Source organism: Typopeltis vanoorti, chromosome 24, assembly GCF_054136105.1.
Source record: "Typopeltis vanoorti isolate ZY-2024b chromosome 24, IOZ_Tvanoo_1.0, whole genome shotgun sequence".
NCBI classification, from domain to species: domain Eukaryota; kingdom Metazoa; phylum Arthropoda; class Arachnida; order Uropygi; family Thelyphonidae; genus Typopeltis; species Typopeltis vanoorti.
In genome coordinates, this window is record NC_143572.1 from 90,120,901 (window position 1) to 90,139,979 (window position 19,079).

Genomic DNA, 19,079 nt, shown 5'->3' on the forward strand with positions numbered 1-19,079 from the left:
TAGTTCAATCATTATGGAGAATTTGCCATTGTGCAGACTACGTAAGCGTTGCGAGGTGGTTTTATTGCAATCAACTCCACCATCATACACCAGACGTCAGGTGAAAAACAGCAGTCCAATCTGCTCCAAATAAACATAAGTTCAGCAAGTGGCCACAAACGAAGTGCATGAATTAGCAAAATAACAACTAGCATGCCAAATTGCCTGAAAAGTAAGCAAAGACTGCCCGACATACAACTACTATGAACAAGTGAAAATTTAACACATACAATTATGGAGGAATAATAATAAATAAAGTTAGCTGAAACAGCACTACTTTCCTGCCATGCCTTCAAAATAATCATCAAGGCTGTAAATAACTTTAACAAAACTGTTAATTAGAAAAAAAAAAAATACAAGAACCCAACAACGAAATTGTTGGCTTTCCATTCCCACCAAGTATGGAATATTTTCCAAAGGATCAGAAAAGAGAGAGAGAGCTGCAATACTTTTGGTCAATCAACCCTGAAGTCGAGGATATATATTAATTACACAGGACAGCAACCAGGACAAAATCACGTACAAAGGAATTAACCTCCAACCGGCCAGGACGTCTATTTATATATACGGCCAGCAAGACCTGCATAAATTTAACCACCTGTTGAAATAAGCTATATATATAAGAAGTGCATTTGACCATCCTGTCCATTAGAAAGTGTGATAATCCCTTCACAGGATTACGTCGTATATGTATGAGCTTTCAGTCACTTATCGCAAGAAATGCAGTTGCTTTGCCGTTTTCTGGGTGAGTGCAATCTAAGTTACATTATTAGACTTCCCTACACTTTACATTTATTTTCGCTGCTACTTTTATGAATTCCCCACACCCCCCCCGGTGCAACTGCATATTTTGCTTCCCCTACTTTATTTATTATTATTTTTTTTTTTTGTCATTAAATATTTATTAAAAGCATTGCTGTTAAGAGCTACGCTTTCACATGTCTGATCACGAATCCTTAATAGTACCATTGGTTAACGAAATGTTGTTCATCAACTATTTTAATTCGACAGTGGCAATTATTAATAATAACTTTACTTCACTTGAAAAATCGATTTTATTGCTACGAAATTCATTAATATCACAACCTAAAAAATATTGTTTTCATAAATGGAGATGGCCACATGATGTGTAGCGTTTTCAGAGAGCTCCCGAAATCTACGTATTATTTTTATTGAAAATTGGAATTTTAAATCTTAACGTAGGATTGTTTATTTGTGGTAGCTTGTTGTGTCTGTGGGATTTTGGTGTGAATTCCGCTTTTTTTAAAGATAAGTTTGGTAGAGTAGCACAGTGTTTCTCAAAGTGTGGTACGCGGCAATTTTCGGCTATGCATAATTAAATAAAGCAGTCGTCACATTTTTCCACAAACAGTGCAATTGCAGACAACCAGGAGAAAACGCCACGTCGCCGGTGGGGTGTAGCATATGGTTTTGGCGTGATACCACCTCCGTCGTTAACGTGTGAAAACGAAGAAATATATAGTGAATGGGTTCCCGATATTATATTATGGAATTTGGTTAAAGGGAATTATTAGCATTTCGGCTCCACAGCTGAAATGCTAATTTGTCTTGGGTTCGCGCGATCTCTTGTTAATGCCGCACCCATCATACGCAGTTCTTCGCTGCCCTACGCACTCCAGTCCTGTAAATTACTGCTAATTTTGTCTTGTAATAATGGGAGAGATGACGCTGTTTGGGTAGATGCGCACAAAGAAACTGCTCTCGATGCGAAAAGTAGTGATAGCGACTTCTTGGTAAGTCGCACCATTTTCAGTTTTAATTCTTGTTGTTTTTCCTGAAAACTTTTGTTTCCAAAAATTCCCGCACACCACGATTTTTTAGCTTTAATTTTGGGGGAACAAAAAGTTAAGTTATTTTCGAGTAAATACAGTATTGTTTATTTTTTCTTTTATTATTTTTTTAAACTTGCAAATGCCTACGTATGGTTCGTTGGTTAAACGTTTCATTTACAAATAAAACCCCCAAAAGAGAGCAATATAGCAAACACAAGTAGGCGCGTAAGCAACGCTGCATCAAATGGTACTGATAAGAGTGTGTTGCCTGTGATCTCTAGAGAAACAACTAGGAAGAGGACGAAAACTCTTCATAAGTATGATTGTGGATTTTCATTTCATGGACGGCAATTGAAGAGGAACGTTTTCCCAATTTTCTTCTTTTAAAAACAGTTCATATTTTGTGTTTACCTCAACATATAATTCAAATAAAATAGATATTTATTTTTACATTGATTAATTGTTTAGGGGGTACTTGGTGTTAAGGAAAAATTTTTGAGAAGGGGGGTACGCGGACATCTGAACTTTCAGAAACACTGTTCTCGAGGGATGGGAAAGCAAGTTCAGCCCTGGTGAACGCGCATACTCGGCAGGTTAACAGGAAGCGAGAGAGCGGATCAGCTGGTTACAGAAGCGGCTAGGAACCGGTTACGAAAAGTAGTCAAAATCTACTCGGAGGCGTAAACAAGAAGATTTCACCGCACCTACTTCTACAACGGGACGTGGAAAACTAAGACACTAATTACACAGATTCCGTATCCTGGAATCATCATGTATGTATGTATTAGTTGTCCACACCTTGAACAGACTGTACTATATCAATGTCAGCTACTCGACTCCAACCGTCAACTAATGCACTGGAGACAAGTGGCCAGTGCCAAAACAGACGTAATTGGGACACAAAGGAAAATCTCGCATCCTGGGTTCCTTTCACAACTATTTTTGGATTAATTATTCTCCCCAAAGGGAGTGAGCTGACCCTAGAGGCAGTGCTAGACCAGGGCAACTCGTGGCAAAGGTGGAGCAAGCTCCAAGCACTTCGCCGGCTTCCAAAAATCAGTTTAATATCTTGGGCTCGAATTGGACCCGTATCAGATATTAAGCTGATAAGAACAGACTTTGTTTGAGTACCCTTTTGGTTTATTCCAACTATTGTTAGACGTCTTCCATTACCAGGGCGTTGCTCTGCCGAGGTCGTGGAAGACATACTCATTTATAAAATACAATTATTGAACTTAAGTATAAAGAGCTAATAAGCTTCATTTCGGCAATGAAAACATTACTTAAATTAAGGGGATATTAATTCCCACATAGTTTTAAAACCGAATAAGAAACTCAAAGATTGGAATCAGAGAGTTTCTTGCCGAATATAGTAAACTATAAAGTATCGGCGGCCACTAGCGTTAGCAAATGCAAGTGATCCTAGTACGTAGTACGATATTGGGCAGCTCGTTGCAAAGGTGGGGAAAGAACTGGTCTAGCTACTCACTAATGTCCACCTACTGTCAAGTCGAGCCGCTGTTTTTTCCTGAGATCCCGAGCCTGAGAATCCTATGCGAGCCCTGCTGCATGATATCTGCAATCAATGTGGTAAGACCCCTTTTTTGTTATTTTCCTTGTTTTTCTCGGCTATTTTTATCTTGCCTGGTGCCTGTCTGTCATTCTTCCGCCTGTTAGTAGGACATTTCTGCTGACAGGGAACGCTTGGCGTTTCTCCTTTTTTTTCTCCTGGAAGGCCCACTGGTTCCTTCCTTTTTTTCGGGAAATTATAACAAGGATATTCTTAACTTTCTGATATGACTTCCTTCTTACCTAGAGTGAAAACCCTCGGTTTCGAGGTAAAATCTAGCATCGAAAAGCGGACGTTCGCGAAAGCTTTAATAGATACTGTAGGGATAAATAATATCTTCGGATTTACCCCGTACGGGGGAGGGAGGTTCCAGGTCGTTGTAAAAGACGAAGCAACGAGAGAAAAACTCTTTAGGAATTCAATGCGAAGGACAAAAATACTTCCTACTTTAATAGGAAGTATGTTAAAAACGATCAGAATAGACAGATTCCCAGTCGAATATTTAGAAAACGGCGACGATCTAATTAAGAATCTTTTTTCCAAATGGGGAACAGTGAAAGAAGTTAGAATAATGCAGGACAGTGACTTCCCAGAATGGAAGTCGGGGGTGGTATACGTCTCCATGGAGATGAAAACACCCGTTCCCAACTTCGTCTTTATCGGTTCAGCCAGGGTAATGATCAATTAACCTGGTGTCAAGAAGCAGTGCTTCAGATGTGGATCCTTCGAACATATGGGGGCAGACTGCCCCAAAGGCAAATGCGAAAACTGCTTGACAGCAGGCAGGTCATGGCCTGGATAAATGCGATCAAGCATGTTTAAAATGCGGGGACACAAAACACAAAGTAAATGAATGCCCGTGTAGAACAGCTGCGGAACGAACAGGAGGCAATATAACCCCTGCCTCCGCAATACCTACAGAAAACCCTGCGATGGCAGAGCAAGAAGCAGCTCCATCCGTACAGCCACCACCTGACACGATGTTGATAGCAGATCCTAAATTGTTGAAACAAACCACACCAAGGAAAACAGAAAAGAAGAAGCAGCGCTCCTCAAAGGTAGAAACCCCTACTAGTACAACAGAAACAAGAGAAGAAAAAATGGAAGCAAACAGTGCCGCAAAACGCACGAGAGACTCGGACACGGAAGAAAATAAAAGGACAAAAGCCAGCAGCCCAAATCCAACAGAAAATAATAGTGAAACCCCAACACCAGCAAAGGAAAATCTAACAACAATGGGGGAACCAGGGGAACTGGAATCCCAGATCTCCGGTAAAGACGATTCTGACGATGATATGAAATTCTAGGACAGCAACATGGAGGAGCGATGAAAACAGTATACAAGCCAAAATACTCAGCGGGATCTATTTCTACCTACTTAGGTTTTTCGCACAAGAAAGACATATACTAGGGGATGGGAGGTTTGTAAATAAATGGTGCAAACCTCCTATCCTCTGTGTCCTGAGACAGGGCTTAATCATACCGTGTCTCTTCCTTTAAAAAGAAATATGTTTGTCTATTTTTTCCCCCTTTCTCTTTTTCTCTCTTCACGAGTTCTTACAGTTCATATAGGAGGGGGCAGATCTGAGAACCCGGGCTGCGAAGGCTTACAGCGAGGCGGTGCTGCTACTTGTGAACGGCATCTCTCGGGCCAGATTCTTCCCCCAAATCTTGCTCTTCCCGTGGTGTAAAATTGGCCAGTTCTCTTACTGTTTATATATATATTTAAAAAAAAAAAAACCTGTTATTTTTCAATAAAATTAAATGAAGTTTTAAAAGAAACTTAGGCATTCTTCTTTTCCGAAAAAAAAAAAAAATCCGATTTAAGTTTTATACAAAAACAGGTGTTAGAAGATGACCTCCAAAGACACCTGGTCAGTTAAATTGTTAATTTAAAAGTATTTTACGAGCGCATTTAAGAAAAGTTTATTTCAAAGTTTTTTTTTAGAACAGGTATAAGGAGATTATGTTTTATAGACCTTTTAGCCACAACCTCTGGGTTATACAGCTAAACGGTTTGACTGAGGCCTCTTTTTACCTACTACTGTCCTACTCTACCTTTCTTTAATCTCCCCTATTACTACCTGCTGACTCTCAGCAATCTTTATACTCCAAAGGCCGATGATGAAAGACATTAACTCCCATTCTACTCACTGACGAAGCCTCAAAAAAGGCTGAAACCGGTCTGGGTAGTGACCTCCCTCCATAATGTAATAACAGCATACATTTCCTAGGAAATGTGTTTTTTATATTATGGAATATACCTAAGAATAGCGATATGAACTTCTTTCCCCACCTTTGCAACGAGCTGCCCAATATCGTACTACGTACTAGGATCACTTGCATTTGCTAACGCTAGTGGCCGCCGATACTTTATAGTTTACTATATTCGGCAAGAAACTCTCTGATTCCAATCTTTGAGTTTCTTATTCGGTTTTAAAACTATGTGGGAATTAATATCCCCTTAATTTAAGTAACAATTATTGAAGTTTCCGGCTACACTTCCACCTCGCTAATTATACCTTATATCTTTTGTGAGTTACTATTTTGTCTGTGATTCTCCCATTGGTCCGTGCAGTCGTAGCCCACTCTGGCTACACTTAAGCATCCCACCCCCCCCCCCCCCCACCCCCCCCCCCCCCCACCCCCCCCCCCCCCCACCCCCCCCCCCCCCCACCCCCCCCCCCCCCCACCCCCCCCCCCCCCCACCCCCCCCCCCCCCCACCCCCCCCCCCCCCCACCCCCCCCCCCCCCCACCCCCCCCCCCCCCCACCCCCCCCCCCCCCCACCCCCCCCCCCCCCCACCCCCCCCCCCCCCCACCCCCCCCCCCCCCCACCCCCCCCCCCCCCCACCCCCCCCCCCCCCCACCCCCCCCCCCCCCCACCCCCCCCCCCCCCCACCCCCCCCCCCCCCCACCCCCCCCCCCCCCCACCCCCCCCCCCCCCCACCCCCCCCCCCCCCCACCCCCCCCCCCCCCCACCCCCCCCCCCCCCCACCCCCCCCCCCCCCCACCCCCCCCCCCCCCCACCCCCCCCCCCCCCCACCCCCCCCCCCCCCCACCCCCCCCCCCCCCCACCCCCCCCCCCCCCCACCCCCCCCCCCCCCCAACCAAAACCAAGTATCTAGGCATACAACTGGATAAACGACTTAGCTTTAACCCTCACATTACTTATGCTTGTAATAAAGCCAACACAGCAATCAGCCAGCTCTACTCCCTCATCAACCGAAGAAGCAAAATGAATATTACCAATAAACTTAAGATCTACAAAACAATCATCAGACCCACTTTCACATACGGATCGCCGGCTTGGGGTCACACTGCCCACAGCAACATCAAAAAACTGCAAGTCATCCAAAACAAGTGCCTTCGTATGATATTTGATGCTCCGTGGTTTGTAAGGAATGCTCTCCTCCACCGAGATGCTGACATTCCGGATATTCCGACGTATCTCCGGTACATTGCCACTGCATTTTTCTCCAAAGCAGCAACTCACCCAAACCATCTCATTAGAGAGTCCAGTAACTACGATGAAAACGACAGGTGGAAGCACAAGCGCCCGAAAGCGGCTCTGCTCATCGGTACATGCGCTCTCACACAACCCTAAATTGGGCGAGCCAGGAGCTCAATAATCCTTTACTAATTTAAGTCAACTTCCTAGAGATGAAGGGATTATAATCCACGGGATTGAGATCCATCTAGCCACAGAAGTTAACAGTTAACAACGTAGCAGGAACTGGATCGATGACGTCACGGCACGGGAAGGAGTGAACTGATCCTCGAGGTAGTCCTAAAAGTAGTCCAAACCAGGCGCAGCTCGTGGCAAAGGTGGAGCAAGATCCAAGCACTTCGCCGGCTTCCAAAAATCAGTTTAATATCTTGGGCTCGAATCGGACCCGTATCAGATATTAAGCTGATAAGAACAGATTATGTTTGAGTACCACTCTCTGTTCTAACTGTTGTTAGACATCTTCCATGCCCAGGGCAAACCTTCACCAAGGAACATGGAAGACATACTCATTTATAAAGTACAGTTATCGAAGCTTCCGCCTCCGCTTCCACTTCTTTAACCGTACCCTATGACCCTTTGTGAATTACCATTTTGGATCTATTAAATTCCCATTTACCTGTTTCGTCCTAGCCCTCTCTGGCCACTGTTTGAGTTGAGAGGGTCTATAGACTTTCCAGGCTTGGGAATCCTGTTGAAACTTATGGTCTGAAGAAAAAGACTGATAGGACAGATGAAAACATAAACATCTGGGCTTGAAGTGGGTGGGCTGGGTGGGTTTCTATCTTATACTTTATTTTGGTTGGGGTTCTTCCCAGCGAAGGTGCCAGTCCCTTCCCTGGGTTCTGTTCACCTCGTCGTCCCAAGGAAGTTAAGGTTAGTCCTGAAACGGCTTGGTGAGACAGGAGGTTAGTAACTATAAAAGGAAATTTAACTTAAACTATAACTTAAACTATTGGTTATTTATACCTCCTAGTTGTAGTAGGCAGTTACTTCTGCGTAAGGTTAGTGGAAAGGAAAAATAAGTATAAACATAAACAAAGGTTAGGTTAAAATATTTTTATATATATATATATATATATATATATATATATTTTTTTTTTTTTTTTAATTATTATTAAAAAATTTTTATTATTATTATTAAAGGGATAGTTAAAGATAGGAGGTATTTTAACAAATTAAGAAGAGGGATTTTAGAGCACTTGGCAACTTTTCGCAGTTCTTGCATCCCAGAGACCACTTTTGGTGGCCACCTGAAGTTGGTCTTTCCTGCTGTGATGTAGGGTCCTGCTCTAAGTTTTCCATACTCTAACTTGCCTGAAAATTAAAATTTAAATTATCTACGTGACTTTCCCCTTTATAATAGACTCCACTTAATTTTGTATTTCTTTTAAAGTTTCGTCTATTATAAAGGAGTTGACGGCATCATAAGCTGACATTGCATCTTCTGGCAGCATATTCATGAAGCCGTCAAAGTCACTGGGCTGTATTTTGTAGATGTCACGGAAGATGCTACCTGCCCATGACAGTCCCACAATTCTGTCGGTTGATTTTAAATCATAAAAGAAGAAAGGCTCGTCCGCAGTTGCAAAGGTTTTCCTAATTTTTTGGGCGGCTTTCTTCTTTCCATTGAACCTTCTCAGCATCTCTTGACCTATTTCAATAATGGAGGTGTTTTTGTCCTCACATATTTGCTTTAATTCTTCTTTTGTTAAGTTATTTTCTTTTTGATCTACTGGTTTCTCCTTGTTTTTTACTTCGCTCCTCAGCTCTCTGTGGCTGGCTGGTTCCTTAGTGGGTTCACTTTGGGCTGGTTGAGTATCATCATTCAGAGATGGAGGGATTTCTATAACTTTTTCCATGTCTTGTTGTATGGTTTCTACATGGGATGTAGTGCCTTTGGGATCTTCTGTTTCCTTTCTTTCAGCTCTTATTTTTTCTTTGTTTCTTTTTGGGCAGTCGGCACTGAGGTGTTCTGTAGAGTTACACCTCATGCACTGCCGGACAACCCCTGAATAATTAAGGAGGAGCTTCCAGCCAGCTACCACCATAATATTTGGAACCGTTTTCTCCATTAAAATGGAGATAGTCATATCTCCAGTCAGTATGGAAGGGAAATGCTCATGACTTTTCCGTCTGATGGAGATTTCCCTCCCATACTTGGATAAACTTTCTTTTATCCAGGCATCCTCTAATTCAATCGGAACCCTCTGCAAGCGGATAATTTTCCGAGGGATTCCGACTGTATCTGGTGTTATTACTTGATCTTTATAGGGAAATCCTTCTAACAACTTTTCCCTGGCCTTTTGGCTGACGGTCATTTGGAACCTGTTACCCGAAAAGCGGGTAATCCAGGTGATATCTGTCATTGCCCAAGAAGGCGATGATCTCTTTTAGGAGATCTCTCTCATCAACGTCATCACCTGGCACCTGAAACTGCAGGGTATTTGGCCAGCTAAATCTAGGAGGAGCCATCCGGGGGGAACGAAAAACCTGATCCGGGTACTGGGGGAAAAACGCGTAGTGTTGGGAGAGGGGGGAGTGCAGTGTCCTCACTCGGCCTCAGCCTAATTTACCTATCTCCCTATAAATAAAGCGGGATCATGTACGGTAAAGACTGGGATGAAGCCGGTGCTATGTGAGTACACCTCTGAAAAAAAAATTTTGTTTGTTTTTACCCCAGTCCGGGGTTTTTCGGTCCTGTAGGACTGTGGTAGTACCGTTTTTAAAAAAAAAAACGGGTACTGCTCTGTATCTATTTATATCAGTTTAATATCCAGCGCCTCATTGAGACCCAGATAGATATCAAACTGATAAGAACAGATACTACAAACTTGTTTAGCCGGGCGGCCGAAGTTGAATCTATTCTAGTAAGAACAGATTTTGTTTGAGTACCATTTCTGTTTATTCTAACTATTGTTAGACGCCTTCCGCCACCAAGGCTAAACTTTGCCACGGATGTGGAAGACATACTCATCAATAGAGTACAATCGTTGAAGCTTCAGGCTACGCTTCCACCTCTCGGATTGCACCCTGTATCTTTCGTTGATTACCATTTTGTTTCTTTGATTCTTCCACTGGTCTGTGTCGTCGTAGCCCGCCCTGGCTACACTTGAGCAGGGGGGTTTATAGACTTTACGGACCTGGGAGCTCTGTTGAAACTATGGTCTGGAAATGACAAGACTGATAGGAAAGCTGAAGTAAACTGGACTTGAAGTGGGTGGGCTGGGTGGGTTCCTGTACTAAACAGATTAACATAGAGGTGGAGGTACTTTCTAGTGAAAGGTGCCAGACCCCTTCCTAGATTCTGCTCTCTGTGCAGTCTCAAAAGAACAGGTTTGGGACAGCACAGTGGAACAGGGGGTTAGTTTGTTAGTACTATTTTAACTTAAATTTTGTTAGTAAACATTACTAAATAGGTCCTCAGTTACTTCTGGGTAAGGTTAGTTTATATCTATAAAAGGTGTTTAGTAATTCAAATTGTTAGTACTATCTTAAATTGGTTACACAACTTCAATTTTGGTTAGTAAATAATGTTAAATGGTTCCTCAGTTACTTCTGGGTAAGGTTGATTTGTTTATATCTATTAAAATTTTTAAGCAAATTTTTATTTTTTTATTTTATTTTATTTTATTTTTTTGATTAATTAAGTTACTTAAGTAATAAAGGTAAAGGTTAAAAGGAGATAAAAGGTAAATAAAGGTTAAAATTTAGAGGGTTAAAAAGTTAAAAATTAAAAAATGAAAATTAAATTTTTTTTTTTTTTTTTTTTTGGGGAAATTTAGGAAAATTTAAAGATTTTATAGTTGGTTATATATATATAAATACTGTAAAACAATATAGATATAAACTCTGATAATATATACTCTAATTAGGATTTTTCATTTTGATATAACTTTGTGTATTTTAGTATCTTGTATCAGTAAGTTGTTTGGATGTGGGTGTGTTGCGTTTTTAGTTTTAGAAGTTGCATCTCAACTTCCCGTCGTGGATGTGTGCTATTATGGGAGGCGTGCACCACTTTTTGGTGAAATTTTGCTCTCCCAGTAACGTTAGGTTCGTATGCAGGTAGTTTCTGATTGAGCATCTCGCCGAGGCCAGGATGTCTAAAAGACCAAGCTGGTGGATAGAGTGTGCTCTCGCGTTTCTGATCTTCCAGATATGGTATCTGAATTCCTTGATAATGAATAGGAGTAGGATGTTCTTGATAGGTTTTGTGTCTAGGTCTAAATATACAATGGTTCGTTTTGATGGGAGAGGGATATTGAATCTATTTCCCACATAACTCCACACTCCCTGCGCAACTGGGCAGTCGTACAGTAAATGCTCTACTGTCTCCTCCCCAGGGCAGAAGACGCATGGTTCATGCGGGGCTTTCCCTCTTCTATGCAATTCGTGCCGCGTTGGAAAGAAGGCGTGGGCCATCCTCCACGCAAGAGCACTCCTTGATGGATAGGTGACATCATGTTTATGTATGTTTTCCCATGTCTTTTTAGTGGTATATCGTGGGTGTCTTTGTATGGTGAAAGGAGTTAGTTTGGTTGTTATTTGTTGAAGGCTATCAGTCTTTAGGTTAATGTTTTCCCCTTTATTTTTTAGTTTTTGTAGTTCAGTAATTAAATTAGCGTAGTATCGTGTTGTTTTTAATGTAATCGGTCCTTGTGTTTTAGGTTCGCCAAATAGTGGGACTTTAATTCCAAGCCAGTATCGGGCGAACCATTTAGCTTGGTGTTGTTCATGTTGTAATACTGTCTTTAATGTTTTTAGTGCTGCTGCTGCAATTTTAGATTTAAGGTGTGGGAAATCGTATCCCCCCTGTGTTTTTGGTCCTTGCATCTCGCTTCTGGAGACCTCTTCTGATTTGTGGTTCCAGAAGAATCGATAGGCCATCGATTGCCATTTGTTCATTGTTTTCGTCGCGATCGGCTGTATTTGTGCTGTATATAGTATTGCTGGTACGAAAACAGTGTTGATAATGCGGGCCCGCGCTTGCAGCGAAAACAGGCCCGATTTCCATTTCTGCATTTTATCTTTTAATTTTTGCGTGACCTCTTTCGCAATGAGGTGTTTCTCTCGCGCTGTGAATTGTACTCCCAGGATTTTGAATGGCCCTGTGGTTAGGTTCCATCCCTGAGGGGGTTCCTCGTTCGTGTTGTTAATATGTTTTATGGCAGTTTTTTGTTGATTGAGGTGTAGACCTGATGTCTTGCTGAAAGCTTGTGTGAGTTTGATTAGGGCGTGTAATGATTCTTTATTGGTCAGGGTCGCTGTGATGTCATCCGCGTGGCAGATCGTTTTACATTCTTCCTGCGCTCTGCCAGGCAGCGGCATCCCAGCGATGCTTGTGTTGGATTGTATTGCTTGGAGGAGCGGCTCCATGCATAGTACGAAAAGTGTTGGGCTGAGAGGGCAGCCTTGTCTGACCCCTCTTTGTATTTTGATGGGGTTTGTAATTACTCCGTTGATTTGTAGTTGTGTGGTGCTATCTTTATAGATTGTCCGTATGCAATTTATTAGTTTTTGGTGTATTCCGAATTGTTTTAATGTGTTAAACATGTATTCATGTTGTACCGAGTCGAATGCTTTGGCTAAATCTAGGTTTACTAGGTACAGGTTTGTCTGTTTTCTGTTGGCGTAATTTATTATGTCGCGTATTAGACTTAGGTTTAGGTGGATACTTCTGTTGGGGACGCTGCTAGTTTGGTTTGATCGTATTATGTGTGGTATCGTATTTTTTAATCGATTGTCTAGGATTTTCATAAAAATTTTGTAGTCGGTGTTTATCAGCGTTATGGGTCGCCAGCTTGTAACCTCGTTTGTGTTGTTGCCTTGTTTCGGTATGAATGTGGTTACGCCGCTTTTGAATTGGCTATATACTTCTTCGGTATCCAAGAAGTTGAATAATTCTGTGAGTTTTGGCCCCACTATGTGGAGGAAGGTTTTATAAAACTCGATAGGTATCCCGTCTATACCTGGTGTCTTTTTGTTGCCGAAGGATTTGACTGCTTCGGTGACTTCGTGTAAAGTGATCTGTTTTTCTTGATACAGTAGGTGATGTTCTGGTGTTTGCGGTAAATTAGTATACTCCCATGTTGGCGTTTCCTGAGTTTCTTTAACCGTGTTTGAGAACAGGTCCGAATAATGTTTATGGAATATTTGTGCTATGTCATGGGTAGAGTTTAATGTCTGTGCGTTTTCACCTCGTATTCTTCTAATAATGTTTGTGGCATGTTTGTTGGTTAGCCTTTCATAGAAGGCTGCGCTGTCGGTTTCTTGTAACAGCCATTTGGCTCTAATTTTCCATTTATATTTTTTTGTTTCCTCTATGTCTAATGCTTTAATGTCTTCCTGAATTTTTTTAATTGTGCAGTGGTTTAGTTAGCCGTTTGGTGTGTGTCGTGAGAATATTGTTAACTCGCGATATAGTTTTTTTCTTTTCTCTTTTCGCTCTGCGGCTTGTCGCTTGGCTGTTTTCCGGAAGAGATCCGCAGTGAGGGTTTTCATGTCGGCCCAACACTTTTGGATCCCCACCTGTTCCGCTTGTTTCTCATTCCATAAATTTTCGTATGTTGTTCTGGTGTCTAAGTCCTGGAGGAGGCTGGTGTTCATTTTCCAGTAGCCTGGGCCTGTTTCCATACCTCCTACCAAAGGGATTTGTGCTGCGACCATTTTGTGGTCGGATACGTGTTCTATTACATTCATGTTGATATGTTTAATGTTTCCATTTCCTGACGCTAGTGTTGTTGTCGTGTAGATTCGGTCGATTCTTGTGTGGATGTTTTTGCTGTTGTTGCTCCATGTTGCCGAGAACATGTTTCCCTTGTTTGCTACCCAATAGTCGAATATATTAGTTTCTCTGCACATTCTAATTATTTCGGCTGCTCCGGAGTTCCCGGTGAGGCTATTCCCTCCGCGTTTGTCCCTGTCTATGATTTCCACGCAATTCCAGTCTCCCCCCATAATTAGGAAGTCATGACCTGCTAAATATGTGTGTAATCTAGCTAGGAATGTGTGTCGTTCGGCTATTTTGTTCGGTGCGTATACGTTGACTATTTTATATTTAATGTTGTCTATAGTCCAATCGATTGTTATTATTCGTCCGTCGTTATCCCTGTGCATATTGTTGATGTAGCCTGTCATAGGTGTTTTGGCAAGTATGCCAACCCCCCTTGCTTTGTCAGTGCCGAAGCTCCAAAAGCTTTGGAGATGGAATGTTTGTTCTATTTTTTTTAATTTCTCGTATAGTATTGATGTGTGTTTCCTGTAATAGTAAAAATTGTATGTTCCGTTGTTGCATCATGGTTATAATTAATTCTTGTTTTTTTGGGCTTCTGAAGCCCTGTGCATTAAGGGAGGCGACGTTGATCGTCGCCGTCATACTTTTAGTGGTGTTTAGGTTTCTGTGGTGTCGAATAGGGCCATCTTAGCTTCTCCCCTATCCCAACACTTCTGCACCGCTTGTAGCATGTCTGTATTGACTTCTATTTTCAGTCTCTGACCTGCCTTTCGGACCATTTCCTCCATTGTGGATGGGAACAACTGAGCTTCTGTTTTGCCCCAGTGAAAAATTGGTGGGCATGGTACGCCATGTTCCCGTTGGAACTCTATGAATGGCACATGGGCCCCTGGGTCGGCTCGAATAAAAGCTGTCTCAGAGACTGAAAGGAAGAAGAAATCCCTGGCTAGTGGTGGGTATGGTGAAGGTGTTTCTGCAGGGGATGGTGGTGGTGATGTTTCTTTGGGGGGGGGGGGGTTTCGTGATCTCGTTGTTCGGTATTCTGTTTCTGTTGTCTGTGCAGGTTTCGTTGGTGCTGTTGTTTTTTTCGTTTTATATGTTTGTGTTGGTGCGGGTATTTTTGTTGGTTTGTGTTGTGGCTGTATTTGTACTCTTGTGGTTTGTTCTACTATTTCTACTTCCGGCGTTTCCTCTTGTGGTCTTTCCTCGTTGTTTCCTGTCAGCCTTTCCTCCGTGTTTTCTGTGGGTCTTTCCTCTATGTCTTCTTGCGGTCTTTCCTGTGGGGTTTCTGTCGATCTTAGGTCTTCGCGTCGGGCAATGTTATGTACTGGTCTTCTTCCCTTAGGGCACTCGTGACTGAGGTGGCTTGAACTGCTACAACGGGTACAGAGACGTGTTACTCCCTCGTAACTGATGAGTAGTTTCCACCCCGCTACGTATACTATGTTGGGAATGACTTTGTCCATAAGGATCATAATGGTCATATTTCCTGTCAGCATTTTTGGGAAATGGGGGTGCGGCTTCCGCCGAATGGATATTTCCCGCCCATACTGTCGTAGTGTTTCCTCTATCCAACAGTCTTGAAGCTCTAATGGTACCCGCTGTAGTCTGAGTAATTTCCTAGGTGTTCCTATCGTGTCGGGTGTTATGTAATGCCCCTGTACTGTAAATCCGCCCAGAAGTTTATCTCTGGCCTCGTTATTCCTTACCGTTATCTGGTACCTGTTTGTTGGGAAACACGTTACCCATGAGATCTCGTCTGTGCTGCCTAGAAAATTCCCTATTTCCTGTAGAACTTCTCGCTCGTCTAGTTCTTTCCCTGGGATCATGATCTGTAGGGTGTTTTCCCTCTGAAATGATGTAGGAACCATTATTAGTCTATTATTCTTAGCTTAATACTGGAGGTGGGAGGGGGGGTTTACATGCGTAGTGTTGGGCAGGGTGTGCCCGTCCTTCCCACTCGGCCTCAGACCTACTTCCTACCTCCCTAAAAATTCCAATTAGTCACCACTGGTCTTCGTTGCGGGTGCAGCCTGCCGGCTATAGAACCTCGTACACGTTTCATGTACGAGGGGGATGGTAGGCTTCGGTCCGGGTGGAGCCGGTGCAATGTAGGAAGCTACGGAGCACCTCTGAAAAAAAAATATGTTTTCTATTGCCCCAGTCCGGGGTTTGGTTCCGTCAGGCTTCGCCGTTCGGAGTCTGCAGCTGAAAGTCTCCAGCTAAAAGAGTGCAGGTGTCCTTCACTTAAGCCTCGCCTGAGGCTTGTAGGGCAAAGGTACCTGTCGGTGTGCTAGTACGGTGATACTGCACTTGGAACTTAGCCAAAAGGCAGAGAAGCGATACCAAGCAATAAAATTTTTTACTTTTTAATAGCATTCATTTATGTTCCTTTGCGGTGCTTTTTTTTTTTTTAATATTAGAAAGAATTTGTGAATTTCAAAATTTGATGAATAAATTATCAAAATATCATCTTCAGTTGCAGTGCATATTTAAACACAAAGGTAACGTTCTAGTTGAATTGTTCGAAAATATTAAAACCGGTGCTGAAAGTCTTATTTTTCCAGTCTTCTGAGACCTGCTTATTCGGAACAATGCCATTGGTTCAGCAGATAGACCACGGGTGGGGAGGGGCATCATGTGTGGCTCTTTGAACATCTAAGTGCTCTTCTGATTTTCAGCTTACATGAACAAGGTCAACATTGTCGGTTTCGTTTGTGTGCACATCGCGATAGCCTAGACGTAAGGCGCGAAAGTTATGGCGATTATAAAATTAACAAACTAATGCCGAAGTCATCTCCCCTTATCCGCGGCCACCACCCGAGCGAAAATAAACAATTTGTAATTACATTGGCAATTATTTCAAGGCCGATTGTTTGTACAAAGTATGCAAGTTTCCTAACACGACATGAGAACACAATCCTCAGCATTCCCGAATTGCCTTCATTATTGCAGTAGCATCCGCTTATTGGGATCGCGGATTATATTAGCGAGCGGACGGCTATTATTGTCAAATGCAGTCGGTGCCGAAACTCACCCTTCAAATTGAATTCAAAATAATTCGCCTATTATTTTCACAAGTTCCGGTTATTGTTACGGAAATCCTCGAATGTTTGGCCTTTGCCTTTTCAGTCTCAGAATTCTGAGAAATAAATGTTGACCAGGAGAAAATTTTTAGAAATCTCATTATTTTGTTAATCTTGCTTTAACGTCATGCTTCAGTGCAAATGCAGGTGGGTAATCTTAATCCTCTTTTCATATTAATCTTTCATGCAAATGCAGGTTCAACTTGACTTTATGGTTTTTTATTTAATTTTTTATATATATATATATATATATATATATATATATATATATATATATATATATATATTATTTACTTGCTTGTGCCATAAGGCTTGTTTTGGCGAGCACTTAAAGATTTCTCTTTTCAAGAAAAGCACAGAATTTTGGACTGCTATGTAGGAAAAGTCGGCCCAAACGAGTCAGCATAGTGCGTTGTTCATTACGAAATTTCACAACCATTCTGTTGCAAGATGTTTAGAAATTAAAAAAAAAAAAAAAAAAAAAAAAAAAAAAAAAAAAAAAAAAAAAAACCGGGCAAAGAAAATTTCGCTTGCAACTGATGCATTATTTTAAAGGTGGAAAATTGCGATGATTTATTGCGTGCAAGCATATTCATTGTGAAGAAAAAAAGTGGTGATTTTTTGTGTTATCAGTCGATGTGTCGATTAAGACCGACCGTCCACAAATTATGGCTGATTATTCTTCCGAGGATCGAGAGCTAAGTGCGATGCCCACGAGTGAATGAATGGCAATCCTAAAATACAATAATGCTAGTTACGCCTTTTGCAAAAATTATGTTTGTTTGTTGTTTTTTAAGTATAAAAAATAACCTACCAGTTGTGAACATGAAAAACTGGACTGTGTCGGCAAATTTCGGTTGGCATACTGTATTTCCAAACAAGTAAATGTCTTATGGGAAAGATAATTTCACGTGTAAGAATAAGCACGTCTCAGAGGACTGGAAAAATAAGACTTTCAGCACCGGTTTTAATATTTTCGAACAATTCAACTAGAACGTTACCTCGCTCAACGCTACTGACTGGATGGGCGAAGCAAATATGCTTTTATATTCCCCTTTGTCTGGGCTCGTGTACAGGTGAATGGGGTAGTTTTGAGCTTTATGCTCTCCCTTTGTGGGCAGTATAGTTAGTTGATATCAGCTGGGAGCAGAATTGTTTTCGGTCTTTTGTGCTTATTGTAGACTGTCTCATCGTATTCTGAAGCTTGACTGATCAGTGGGTTAGGATGAGTGATTGCTCTGGTGAAATACTTCTCTGCTAGGTCGTGTAGTAGGGGGGCTATGTATGGTATTTTGGTCTCCCGATGGATCTGTGCGTTTCTGACGTACCACGGTGCATCCAAGATCATCCGAAGGCATTTATTTTGTATTCTCTGGAGTTTTAGGATATTAGACTGTGAGGTGTGGCTCCACGCTGGGGAGGCATACGTGATTACCGGGCATAATACCATCTTGTATATTAGTAGTTTATTTTGTGTGTGAAGTTTACTTCTGCGGTTGATCATGGGGTATAGCTGTGCTATAGCTCTGGCTGTCTTGCTGCAGATGTGTTTAATGTGACTGTTGAATCTAAGTCTTTTGTCCAATCTAACTCCCAGATACGTGGTTTCTGTTTGCCATGGAATCTTTTTCCCATAGAGTTGGATGTCATCACTGATGAGTACTTTTCTTCTGGAGAAAAGCATCGCTCAGCTTTTGTGTGGATTAACCTGAATCCTCCAATCTGAGAACCACTTTGCAAGAGTGGAGATGCTATCCTGTAGTATTTGGGTTGCCAGCTTGGGGCTGAGAGATCTGGACAATGTTGCCGTATCATCGGCATATAAGGCAGTGATGGTTGTTCTTGGGTTTTGTGGGATATCGGCTACATAGATTGAGAAGAGTAGGGGGGCGAGAAGAGAGCCTTGGGGTACGCCCCAAGGCGTACCCCAAGGCTCTTATTTTCAAAATTTCAAATTTTGAAATTCCCAAATTCTTTGTAATATTAAAAAAAAAAAGCACCGCAAAGGAACATAAATGAATGCTATTAAAAAGTAAAAAATTTTATTGCTTGGTATCGCTTCTCGGCCTTTTGGCTAAGACCCAATTGAGAGCTCTTGGCTACAGGGAAAACGTAGTATCTGTTCTTATTAGAATAGATAAAACTCGGCCATCCGGCTAAACAAAATTGTAGTATCTGTTCTGACTGGCTTGATATCTGTATGGGTCTTTAGACACTGGATATCTAAACTGGTCAGATAGAGATACCGCATAGTCCTAAAGGACTATAAACCCCGGACTGGGGTAAGGTCAAACACAAATTTTTTTCAGAGGTGCAACCCAGTCAAAACCTACATGATCCTAGTCTTC

The 19,079-nt window shown here is 42.1% G+C and overlaps 2 non-coding genes and 1 pseudogene across 2 annotated transcripts; all 3 read right to left on the reverse strand.

Moving 5' to 3' along the window:
* Positions 1-2,796: 2,796 nt before the first annotated feature.
* LOC150093541 (U2 spliceosomal RNA) lies at positions 2,797-2,985 on the reverse strand. Its single transcript, XR_016550479.1, has one exon. It is a non-coding gene; the product is annotated as a U2 spliceosomal RNA (small nuclear RNA).
* Positions 2,986-7,163: 4,178 nt separating this feature from the next.
* Positions 7,164-7,371, reverse strand: LOC150093542 (U2 spliceosomal RNA; annotated as a pseudogene).
* A 2,206-nt stretch (positions 7,372-9,577) lies between these two features.
* Positions 9,578-9,769, reverse strand: LOC150093543 (U2 spliceosomal RNA). Its single transcript, XR_016550459.1, has one exon. It is a non-coding gene; the product is annotated as a U2 spliceosomal RNA (small nuclear RNA).
* Positions 9,770-19,079: the final 9,310 nt, after the last annotated feature.